The sequence below is a fragment of the Pseudorca crassidens genome, chromosome X (genome assembly GCF_039906515.1).
Source record: "Pseudorca crassidens isolate mPseCra1 chromosome X, mPseCra1.hap1, whole genome shotgun sequence".
NCBI classification, from domain to species: Eukaryota; Metazoa; Chordata; class Mammalia; order Artiodactyla; family Delphinidae; genus Pseudorca; species Pseudorca crassidens.
This window is the reverse complement of record NC_090317.1, coordinates 113,336,633-113,349,055: the sequence shown is the minus strand read 5'-3', so window position 1 is coordinate 113,349,055 and position 12,423 is coordinate 113,336,633. Positions and strand designations below refer to the sequence as shown.

Here is a 12,423-nt window from a genome sequence, read left to right as displayed (position 1 = left end):
AAGTGGACAGCGGAAGAGTTCATTGTGCTGCTGTGATCTGTAGGAGAAATAGTTCCAAAGCAATCAGATGCTTCTGTGGAGGATAACTTCCTGTTGGTGTATGTTTTGAACCGAATTATGCTGAAAGAGTTCATGGCTCCTTCTCAGCTTTTAATTACTTTTTTTTTGCTGTGCCATGCGGCATGTGGGATCTTAGTTCCCTGACCAGGGATCGAACCGTGCCCCCTGTATTGGAAGCACAGAGTCTTAACCACTGGGCCACCAGGGAAGTCCTTTAATTACATTTTTTAAAAGCCTCCTCCTATTACCTCAGCCTTGAGATATTTCAGGCTTCTCAAGGTGGAATGGAAATGAAAAAACACATACACACACACGCAACTATTCCTCCATGAATACCAGAGGCAACTCTGGTATTTCTTGTGTTGGTTGAGCTTGGTGCCTGTTTTTTATGGCCATGACTTTCCTCAGATGTTCTGTGATTTTTGCGTGCTCATGTTTTCGTCTGAGAGATCCTGTTTGTACGGCTGTGATGCTGGCTGTGATCATGGAGCTTGTTTCGAGTGTTATAGGGCCTCAGTGGAGTAGGGGATGTTTGGCTGTGTCTCTCTCTGTTGGGGATTGCCGGCTTCCCGGGGCAGTTTTAAGGAGAGACTACATGTTGCTGCTGTCCGCTGCTCAGCACAAGCCCTTGGAGAACACAGGATGAGAGAGAGAGAGACAGAGAGAGGAGAAAAACTCCATATGTGCACATGTAGTTTTCAGATTAGCCACCCAGAAGATTGTTCAGCCCCATGGCAATGTCCCATCTGATCCACTAATAATTCACATACTATAGGCTGAAAAACACTGATAGATGACCCTTAATTTTTACAACAACCAGAGATTTTAATCTTCATGAGAAAGGTTGAAAAGTCAAGTGATGCATCATGATTGGCGTGGCCATTTTTCTGGGAGTCTAATATCTTGTTAGGTACAAATGGTCACATGTTGTTGAATTTATCAGTTGTGATGCTCACTTGAGGTGCTCTTAGCTTAAAATGACTGCTCTCTTAGTAATACTCAGATCCTGGCTTACATGCAAAAACTTTACATGTCGTTATGATATAATTGGCCACCGTATGTGCCAAAATCTGCAACAAAATTTTAAAAAGAAAATCACAGAAATCACTTAGAGTTGTCGAATTGTACTATTTTTGTTGAAAATTAATCATCAATATTGTATATGTGATAATTCCCTATTAACAATATTCAATTGACTTAAATCTCTTTATTCTCAGGACAGGTTGTGTCAGGTGCTGTTCTCAGGGGAATGGGTATCAGCTCACAGGGAAGTGTGCCATGTACTGGAGTTGCTAATATGCCCTCTAACACCACCAGGAATTCTTTTTCAGGACTCTTTGGGATACTAATATTTCCTCCATTTCTGGGCACTCCCTCCTTCCCCACCAGCAGCCCCATTTTTACACAGCATAAACAGAGCACGGAGTTCCCATGCGGCCGTGTAGCAGCTTCTGAACTGAGTCCTAATGATGCTTGTCTCTCTTTGAGTGTGCGCTGCACTAGTCACTTGCTTCTAATGAATAGAATATGACAAAGGGGTTGGGAAAGCCCTTCTCAAATTAAGTTACAAAAGAGTGTGACCTCTGTCTTGGTCACAAACTGTCTCTCTCTGGTGCCTCTTGCTTGTCATTCTGATGAAGACAGCTGCCACGTGTGAGCTACCTTATGGAGAGGTCCACATGGCAAGGAACCGAGGGCGGCCTCTGGCCAACAACCAGTGAGAAACTGAGGCCCTCAGTGGAACTGAGACCCTTAGTCCAACAGCTTGTGAGAAACACAATCCTGCCAACAATCATGTGAGTGAGCTCAGAAGCAGATCCTTCCTCCACGGAACCTTCAGATGAGGCTGCAGCCCCAGTCACCATCTTGATTGCAACACTGTGAGAGACCCTGGTTCCTGACCCACAGAAACTGTGGCAAAACAAATGTTTTGAACCATTAAGTTTGGGGATGATTTGTTATGCAGCAGTAGATAACTAATTCAAGGGCCGATACTGACTCAGTAATTTTGATGGATTTTCAAAAGCTTCAGAAAGTTCTTGTTAGAATTGGCTTAATAAGTCTCATAAAGACACGCTCCTGTGCCTGGCGGTTAGCCTGTTAGACCTTGCGTCTCCAGAGGAGTACTTCTGGAACTTCTGGGGTCACTCGGTCTGTAGTCCTACAAAGAGGATGTCACAAAAGACAGGTCTTTATCATACACCAGGTGAGTGAGCATTTTAAGGTAAGTATACTTTCCAGTGTAACATGTGTTGTTTTTATCATTAATCTTCAGTTGTGAGAATAAAACACGAACACATTCTCCTGGTGAAAATAAGTATGTTACAGATAAACTCCTCTTCGACAGTAATCTGATCTAGGTCCCTCTCCTCCCTACCTCTCCACTCTTTATTGTGAGTTTGGAGTAAATCTTTCTAGAACTTAAAAAAATTGTATAGACATGCATGTGCTTGCTTTTACAAAAAATAACACTCTCTTGCAATATCATTCACTTTTTTCACTCCTCCTTGCTTTTTTTTTCCACTCAGCCATCTCAACCAGTTTTGAAATCCCTGTTGATATATGTGGATCTAGTTCATTCTTAGCTATGAAATGGAAAACACCACATTTTACTTATCTATCTCGTACTGATGACCTTAAGTTGTTTCCAGATTTTCACTGTTATACACAATGCTGCAGTGAACATTTCCTACCTGTCTATGCCAGAGTGTGTTTTTCTGGGCCAGACACCTATGAGGGGAAGAGCTGGGTCATATAATATGCACATCTTTAGTCTTAGCGACATTGCCAAATTGCCCAACAAAATGGCTGTGTTAATTTACACTTCCTGTAGTAACGAATGTGCCTGTTTGCTCTAAATCTTGCCAGAATGCCATATTTCCCAGTCTGGTGAGAGAAAAACAACTTCACGTTGTTTTAGTTCGCATTCCCCTAGTTATTAATGAGGTTGAAAATCTTTTCATATACTTATTGGCAGGTTTTCTCCATTTTTATAGGGTTCCTATGAGAGCAGTTTTGTGTGTGTGTGTGTGTGTGTGTGTGTGTGTGTGTGTGTGTGTGTGTAGCAGAGGTTGGGGGAAGGGTGTGAATTTGAACTTGGATGCCAACGACCCAGGGGAGTTTCATTCCTGTTCTGAGAACACCAGCTGCCCACTGCTGATAGCACTGGGAGAGCTTGTGAGAAATTGAGATCATGTGCAGCCTCCCCCTTTGGGGTGAGATAGAGCCACTGGTTTCAGCTAGGACGTTAATCTAGACAGCCCTGGGGGTTATCTGGTACTAAAACGGCTCGTCTCTTCCCAGCACTGCTGTGTGAATGCAAACACAAGGGGGTTATGATGTTGGCTTAATTAATTGCTTCTGATCAATGCAAAATAGTTTGCTGCCACACTATGGGGGCAAGGCAGAGGATGAATGGAACTCAGGAAGCTCCCCTCCGTAAAAGTTAAAGACTACCGGATGCCTAAACAGGCAAAACTGACAAGGGCAAAGATGCTCAGGAATTCAAGTTTGGGACGCCTCACACCTGCAAGGCAAGAGCAGTTAGGATTGTGTGATGGAGGAGGGATACCTCACAACTAGTGGCAAAAACAGAGCCTATTGCTGATCCTCAAGTTTGCCAAATATGTGTATTTATATATTTTAAAGAATTTCTCAAATCTTTGACTGACTTCTCTCTCAATATAAATGAAGATGGATAAACTTGTGCTATTTAGACCATAGGTTCCAGAATTGTGTTGGAATTAGAAGAGGAACAGATCTGATCCAAAGATCTTTATCTTGCAGCTGGATGCAGAAACTGAGGAGACCTTGGTTTCTCTTTGGGAAGTGTGAGTTCATTTTATGTTGTAAGGGGAAACAATCACGTTATTTTAAACAACAGAATTTTTGGAAGGGTATATATGGGAAGATGGGTTATGTGAATAATTAGTGACCAAAGGGATGGGGTGTTTCATGAGGAGGGGGTACCACCCAACATTCATTCAACCCTCCCAACAGCAATCATGATTATTTCTGGGCAATTCCCTAGGTGTGTACAATCTTGGTGGAATGATAAATCGAAGATCTGGCAGAACTCCTGCTACAGAGGCCCCTGAATGCTCCATCTGCCAGATTCTTTCTCTAATTTCTGCAATAGAGCCAAAGTGTCAGCATGTTGCCCAAAGTATGTGAGGGTGACTCAGTCTTCTGGAACTTTTAATCCTTTAATCCTCAACAGAGTGAAGCAAATCAATTCATTCATTCCAGTGACTGTGCTGGGAAAGGTTGTCAACCTACTCCAGTTACAGAGACTCTCTGGAACTCCCTGGTTCTGTTTTGCTCCGTTGCCTGAATATACTTCAATTTATATACCCTTTCTCTATCAACATCTGGAGGTGTCTCAAATATTGCCGCTGTGAGGATCCCTTTTTTGTCCCCCATTAATTTTACTTCAGTAGCTTCAATTTTCTATCCCTAGCTAATGAATGGATAGATTTTTGTCACAAGTGTTTTATTTATAATACATTTAAATACATATGTTTTAATTTCTTTTTATTGCTCTTACTAGATACATATATTTCTAGGAAGAGACAAAGTAAGCTTATACCCCCCAAAAGAGAAAATATATCTATAGTTTAAGTAAAATAGAAAAAATACCAAGCTGTAAAAAATGCAAAGTTGGGAAAAATTTCTAATAATCATATCCAACTCCCAAATTGTCTTTCATTGCCAAACACTGCACCTAACTAAAACATTTAAAATTTAGTAATAGCACGATTACTTGATTAGTTTTATTTTGTTTCTATAATTAATAATCTTAATATTACGAAGAAGACAAAATTTGTATAAAGACAAAAATTGCAATGAAAATACACAAAGCAGGACTTCCCTGGTGGCACAGTGGTTAAGAATCTGCCTGCCAATGCAGGGGACACAGGTTCGAGCCCTGGTCCAGGAAGATCCCACATGCCACGGAGCAACGAAGCCCGTGCACCGCAACTACTGAGCCTGCGCTCTAGAGCCCACGAGCCACAACTACTGAGCCCACAAGCCACAACTACTGAAGCCCACGTGCCTAGAGCCCGTGCTCCACAACAGGAGAGGCCACCGCAATGAGAAGCCCGTGAACCGCAATGAAGAGTAGCCCCCGCTCGCTGCAGCTAGAGAAAGCCCGCACGCAGCAACGAAGACCCAACGCAGCCAAAAATAATAAATAAGTAAATTTTTTTTTAAAAAGGAAGAAAATACACAAAGCAATGTTGGAGTTAGTTTCATAGCTTGTGATAGCATCATAGACAAAAAAAAGAATCAATGTCCTTTGTTTTGTTTAGCGACTCAAAAACTGGGCCAAATGCATTGCCTTTGGAAATGTCTAAACTGTGTCTTTTCTATCTCTTTGCCTGTTAGTTCAGGGTAAACTTAATCAGTATGTTTCTGATTTATTGTCACATAGGTCACTGAAAAGTTGTTTCTAAAATGTTAGTTCATAACAAATGAGCTTTTTGAACCATTTAAAAATACTTTCATGATCTTGTATTAGACACCAAAAAAGTCATGTTTCTCTAGATGTCATTGGACTGAAATCCCAGTGAGGAGAAGTTTAACTTTAGAATTCTAAAAGTCAGAATAGATTTTCAACTTGAAAAAGCACATCTTCTACCACTATTCTCCAGTGTTATCCAAGCTTCTCTCCCGTTCCATGGATCTGATATTTAAGAAATTGAACTTTGACTTCAATTTAAAGGCCATCCGAGTGCTTCTCTTTTTTAAAATTGAAGTACAGTTGATTTACAATATGGTGTTAGTTTCAAGTGTACAGCATAGTGATTCAGTTTTTTTTGCAGATTATATCCTAATGTAGGATATTATAAGAAAACGCTGTGAAGATTCTTGTGCTTCGTTTTTGGTGTACATGTTCACACATTTCTCTTGGGTATACATCCAGGAGTAAAATTGCTGGGTGGTACTTGTAATAGAGGTAAAACATGTATCTTTAATAAGTAAAAGTCTAATGTTAAATGGTAATTTTGCTTGCTCCCAGGACCATGCAGGGACCGTAGAATGCCCCATTATACCCCCTCCTGGCCTATATGCCATTGTAGTTGTGTCTCTTAGCCTTTCAAAACATTATTATTATTGTATTGTACAGTCAATATTTTTTTGCCTTCTTTTATTTAATTTATTTTTATCTATTTATTGAAGTATATTTACAATGTTGTGTTAGTTTCTGGTGTACAGCAAAGTGATTCAGTTATACATATACATATTCTTTTCCATTATATTTTATTGTAAGATATTGAATATAGTTCCCTGTGTTATACAGTAGGACTTTATTGTTTATCTATTTTATACGAAGTAGTTTGTATTTGCTAATCCCAAACTCCTAATTTATCCCTCCCCCACTTTCCCCTTTGGTAACTATAAATTTGTTTTCTATGTCTGTGAGTTTGTTTCTGTTTTGTAAATAAGCTCATTTGTATCATATTTTAGACTCCACATATAAGTGATATCATGATATTTGTCTTTGTCTTAGTATGATCATCTCTAGGTCCATCCATGTTGCTGCAAATGGCATTATTTCATTCTTTTTTATGGCTGGGTAATATTCCACTGTGTATATGTACCACATCTTCTTTATCCACTCCTCTGTTGATGGACATTTAGGCTGCTTCCATGTCTTGGCTATTGTAAATACATTTCATATTTATTCTTGAAGGATACTTTCACTGAGTATAGCTTGTTAGGTTGGCTGTTATTCTCTTTCAGCTCACAGAAATTAACTTCCTATTTTCTTTAGGCCTCTGCTATTTTTGTTGAAAAGTCCACTGTCAGTCTGTTTCTCCTTTGTAGGAAATGTATCTTTCTGCAATTTCACTGGCAATGTTGACCTTGATCACCTGGTTGACGTAGTGCTTGCTAGGTTTCTCCACTATAAAGTTACTTTCCCCCCTTTTGATACAGTACTCTTTAGAAGCAAGACTAAGCACAGCCCACACTTAAGGGGTGAGGAGTTAAGCATCACCTCCTTGAGGGGGAGTATCTACATAAATTATTTGTAATTCTTCAGTATAGGAGATTTGTCTATTCTCCCCCATCAACTTTTTTTTCAGTTGTTTATATCAGTATGGACTCATGGATATTTTTTATAAGTATAACTTTAGGTTGTAGTTCAGTATTACATGATTTGTCTTGTTTCTCTTGCCCAAATTGTTCCAGCTTTGACAATTGGTAGCTCATTCAGGTGTTCTCCTGTATTCCACTGACATACTCCCATCCCTTTTTTTTTTTTTTTGAGCACTTCCTTACTTTCTGGTACTTCAAGATGCTCCAGGCTCATCTTGTATTTTTCATGCGCCCGTTTTTTGTTTTTTTGCAGATATTTTCAATAATGTATTTTATTTCTTTAAATAATATAAGCATTTTTTTTCAATTAATCTCTGAAGTTTTGGTAAGTCTGATTCTGCAGTCTGTTGTTTCAACTGGTTCCCACTCATGGTGACTTGTTCTCTTATATGTTTGGTTAGTTTGACTTTATACTGATTACTGTACTTGAAATTTTATTTTGAAGATTCACTGAAGCTAGAATGAAGCTGCTTTTCTCCAAAAGGAAGTTCTCCATTTGCCTTTTCTTCATGGGGTAGTCCCAATCTGGAACCACTTTAAATCAGGTACACAGCTCTAATTTCCCAGAACTACCCAGGCACTGTGAACCTAAGCTATAAGTTCATGGTCACAACTTCACAGGAAAGGAATTTTTTTCCTGCTCTAAATATCACCAAGCCAGTGGGGTCCCAGCTTAACATAGGAAAGGCCTCCTATTACTTTCTCTACCTTGGGCTGTTTTGCGTCCAAATTTCCCCATTAAGCTGCTAAAACTGCAGCACAAGTGTTCCTTATTAGCAAATCTCTTGGGGGTAAAAGTGATCCTGGGCTTTGAAACTTTGTTTCTTTCTATAGACTCCTGCTTTCTCTTGGTTTTTGGCCTGGTATTTCCTTGCTTTTTCATTAGCTTTTAAATGCTCTTAAGGTTTAAAAAAATCTATTCATGTGTTTAGTTGTTTGTTAGTTATCCATATTTTTAAAAATCTATTCATGTGTTCAGTTGTTAGTTATTCATATTTTTAGTTGATTGGTACAAATAATACAGCCCATCTTTCCTAGAAATCACTTTTTCAATCTAGGGACTCTGTCTTTCTTCAGTTCTCTAAAATTCTCAGACATTATCTCCTTAAATATTGCCCCTTTCTGATTTTTTCTAGTTTTACTCTCTGGAACTTTCATTAAATAAGTCCTGGTGCCTCTCAACCTACTCTCTTAGTTCTTAATTATGTCCTCATATTTTAAATCTTTTTATCACTGTGCAGCCTCTGATGAGTGATTCCCTCAGCTGTCCTCTAAGTCACAAATTCACTTTTTCCACCCATTATTTTGTTTATCTCAGCATGTTGGGCATTCGTCAGTTAGTTCTCAGATTCATTCCCCATCCTGTTCCCTGATGCTCTGTTCCCTCCGTATTGCAAGGACCTTCATATCCCATGATCCCTTCTATGTAAGTTTGCATATTTCTCTCCCTCTGTCTCGGCTTTGGGTAACGTCTCTGGAAGTGACTGTGTCTCGTCTTTGCCTCCATCTCCCGCCAGACAGCCTCACCTTTCAGGGCCGCAGCACCTGCTGTGCTTCTAGTTCCCATCAGCGGGCTGTAAATGCTGGGTTCTGCCAACACAACCTCCTTCTGTTGTCCCTTCAATCATACGGGCGGTAGCAGCTTCCTGCTGCTTTTTGTTTGTTTGTTTGTTTGCGGTACTTGGGCCTCTTATTGTCGTGGCCTCTTCCGTTGCGGAGCACAGGCTCCGGACGCGCAGGCTCAGCGGCCATGGCTCACGGGCCCAGCTGCTCCGCGGCATGTGGGATCTTCCCGGACCGGGGCACGAACCCGTGTCCCCTGCATCGGCAGGCGGACTCTCAACCACTGCGCCACCAGGGAAGCCCCTTCCTGCTGTTTTTAATCTCTGGGATGCCTCACCATCCCTCCTTGGCTTCTCCGTTCCACCATCACCTGTGTCATAAATTCCTTGTATAAAGTTCCCTCTGTTGAGGGATTTTTCTTTTCCTGACTGGACCTTGACTAATAACTCCATCTAAAAATTATTTGTGTGTTGTTTTTATTTTTTAATATGTATTTATTTATTTATTTTTGCTGCAAAAAGCTTTGTTGTTTCCATTTGGTCCAAGGCTTGGGAGAGGGCTCCAGGGTGGTTAAAAGCTGCCTAGTGGGACTTCCCTGGTGGCGCAGTGGTTAAGAATCCACCTGCCAATGCAGGGGACACGGGTTCGAGCCTTAGTCTGGGATAGATCCCACAGGTGGCGGAGCAACTAAGCCCGTGTGCCACAACTACTGAGCCTGAGCTCTAGAGCCCGCAAGCCACAACTACTGAAGCCCACGTGCCACACTACTGAGCCTGAGCTCTAGAGCCCACGTGCCACAACTACTGAGCCCACATGCCACAACTACTGAAGCCTGCACGCCTAGAGCCCGTGCTCCGCAACAAGAGAAGCCACCGCAACGAAGAGTAGCGCCCCCGCTCGCCGCAACTAGAGAAAGCCCGCGCGCAGCAACGAAGACCCAATGCAGCCAAAAATAAAAAAATAAAATAAATAAATATATTATTAAAAAAAAAACTGTCTAGTACAACTTCAGGCCAAAGCCCTGACACCACAGGGGCTCCTCAAAGGCCGCTGGGCTCCGGACGCTCCTACTCGTGCTGGAGGGCGAGCCTTTCGACGAGGGCCTCGCCCAGCCCCCCCTGGGGACCAGCCGGCCTGCGGAGGTTGGTCAGGTGGGCGTGCATCTTCTGGATGAGTTTCACCTGCTCATCTAGGAGGCGGCTCTCCAGGAAGTCACAGAGGCGGGGGTCTGCGCGGGCAGAGCCCGGGGCGTGCAGGTCTACAAGGGCCTGGTTCAGGTCCTCCGCGAGCACGACGGCTTCCACAGCGTCCTGGGTTTCACCCCACTCATCCTGAGATGCTTCTGCACCTCCTGGAAGAGGGCGCGGCTGCCGCGCTGCTTTTGCATTTTCAAGAGATGCTGGGCGCCCTCACGCTTCCCCTCGGGCACTTCGCGGAAAAAGTGGCCCAGGCCCTCCAGAGCCGCGTAGTGGCGGTGGACATAGGAGCGCAGAGAGAGGTAGGTGCGGGAGGCCGGCAGATGCCTGTTGACCAGGCGGTTGACGGCGGCCTCCACCTCGGCGGAATCATTCTGACGAATCTGGGAGCTCGTGGTGGATTGGTAATACGAAGTTAAGCTCAAAATATGGTGTTGGCGGTCCCGGTGGCTGAGGACAGCTGAGCGGCTGGTTCTGAAGGTTGCGAGTGGAACACAGGTTGGAGGTGGTCAGAGGCAGGAGCGAGGGGCGCCCCTGGGTCTGTTCTGTCCAAACACTGTTGTAGCAGGAGACGGAGCCGCGGGAGTGCCCAGTGCACTGCCTGTGTGTTGTTTTTTATCAAGAATTCCATCTGTTCTTGATTCGTAGCACATGCTTTTGTTTGTTGATTTTAAATACACTTATTTTAAAATCCTTTCCAAATTGTTCTATTATTTCGACTTTCTTTTATATGACTCCTCTTAGATGTTGGCTTCCTTGTGCGGGTGTTGGGTTTCATTGTGGCCTTTGTAGGTTTTTTTGGAACGCTCATCTTCATGGAGGCTTTTTTTCTCTCCCATTCACTGTCCCTGGAAAGTGGTTTTACGATGGGCTTCAGCCCAACGTCTTGAGGACCAAAGTCAGTGGCTCAGGGCTTTTGCTCTGTGGGCACATCACGCTTCCAAAGCAGGAGCTCACACAAAATGCATACCTGGTGGCTGACTGTGCAGTCTCTCTGCTTTCTTGCTCTATCAGGGGCAGTTTGTTTCCAGTGGATAGGTGGGCCTTGTTCACCTTCACATATAGCCGGGGGACCATGAGCAGTGTCCCCACTGGAAATGGGGGTGTGTGGGTGTTCCTTACTCCTTGGTTGGATTTCAAATTCCAGACTTGTGGTCAAAAGGTACCAACTTACAGTTATAAGATAAATAAGTACCAGGGAGGTAATGTACACCATCATGACCGTAGTTAACACTGCTGTGTGGTATATTTGAATGTTGATAAGAGAGTAGGTCCTAAAAGTTCTCATGACAAGGAGAAGCACATTTTTCTTCTCTTTTTGTATCTGTATGAGCTGATGGATGTTAACTTATTGTAATCATTTCACAATTATGTAGGTCAAGCCATTATGCTGTATACCTTAAACTTATACAGTGCTGTATGTTAATTATATCTCAATAAAACTGAAAAATGAAAATTAAAAAATAGAATAAAATAAAGCAAAAAAAGAAATTCCAGACTTCGCTATCTGGGTCAGGTTCTTCCGGGACTCTATGGGCCCACATTGTTAAACTTGTCCTTACTGCTGTGGGTTTCCACTTCCCTTCCGGTCCACGATTTTAAAAATCATGTCCCTGAGTATTTTTTAAAACACTGTATCTATCGTTTTTACATTTTTGAAACCGAGTGAGGGAAGTTTAGCATACATTCACCCTGAGTCAACACAGTTTTTAACCACAATGTAGTTTAAAGCCTTGCTGCTCAAAGTGCCTTCTGTGGAGTGTGGTTTTTAATTTAATTTAATTTCACTATTTATTTTATTTTATTTTTATAAAATTTTAAAGATTACTTTCCATTTACAGTTATTCCAGAATATTGGCTATATTCCCCGTGTTGTACAATACATCCTTTAGCCTATTTTATACCCAATAGTTTGTACCTCTCACTCCCCCACCCCATATTGCCCCTCCCCCTGCCCCACTGGTAACCACTAATTTGTTCTCTATATCTGTGAGTCTGCTTCTTTTATGTTATAGTCACTAGGTTGTTGTATTTTTTAGAGTCTGTGGAGTGTATTTTATTTTTCTGTTTTTTTTTAAATTGAAGTGTAGTTCAATTACAATTTTGTGTTAATTACTGCTGTACAGCAAAGTGATTCAGTTATACATATATATACATTATTTTTCCTATTCTTTTCCATTATAGTTTATCACAGGATATTGAATATAGTTCTCTGTGCTATACAGGAGGACCTTGTTGTTTATCCATTCTATATATACCAGTTTGCATCTTCTAATCCCAAATCCCCAATCCATCCCTCTCCCACCCACCTCCCCCTTGGCCACCATCAGTCTATTCTCTATGTCAGTGATTCTGTTTCATAGGTAGGTTCATTTGTATCATATTTTAGATTCCACATATAAGTGATATCATATGGTATTTGTCTTTCTCTGTCTGACTTCACTTAGTATGATAATCTCTAGGTCCATCCATGTTGCTGCAAATGGCATTCTTTCTTTCT

At 41.8% G+C, this 12,423-nt stretch overlaps 1 pseudogene; it reads right to left on the bottom strand.

Moving 5' to 3' along the window:
• Positions 1 to 9,785: 9,785 nt before the first annotated feature.
• Positions 9,786 to 11,000, bottom strand: LOC137216727 (ferritin light chain pseudogene; annotated as a pseudogene).
• Between the last annotated feature and the right edge of the window lie 1,423 nt (positions 11,001 to 12,423).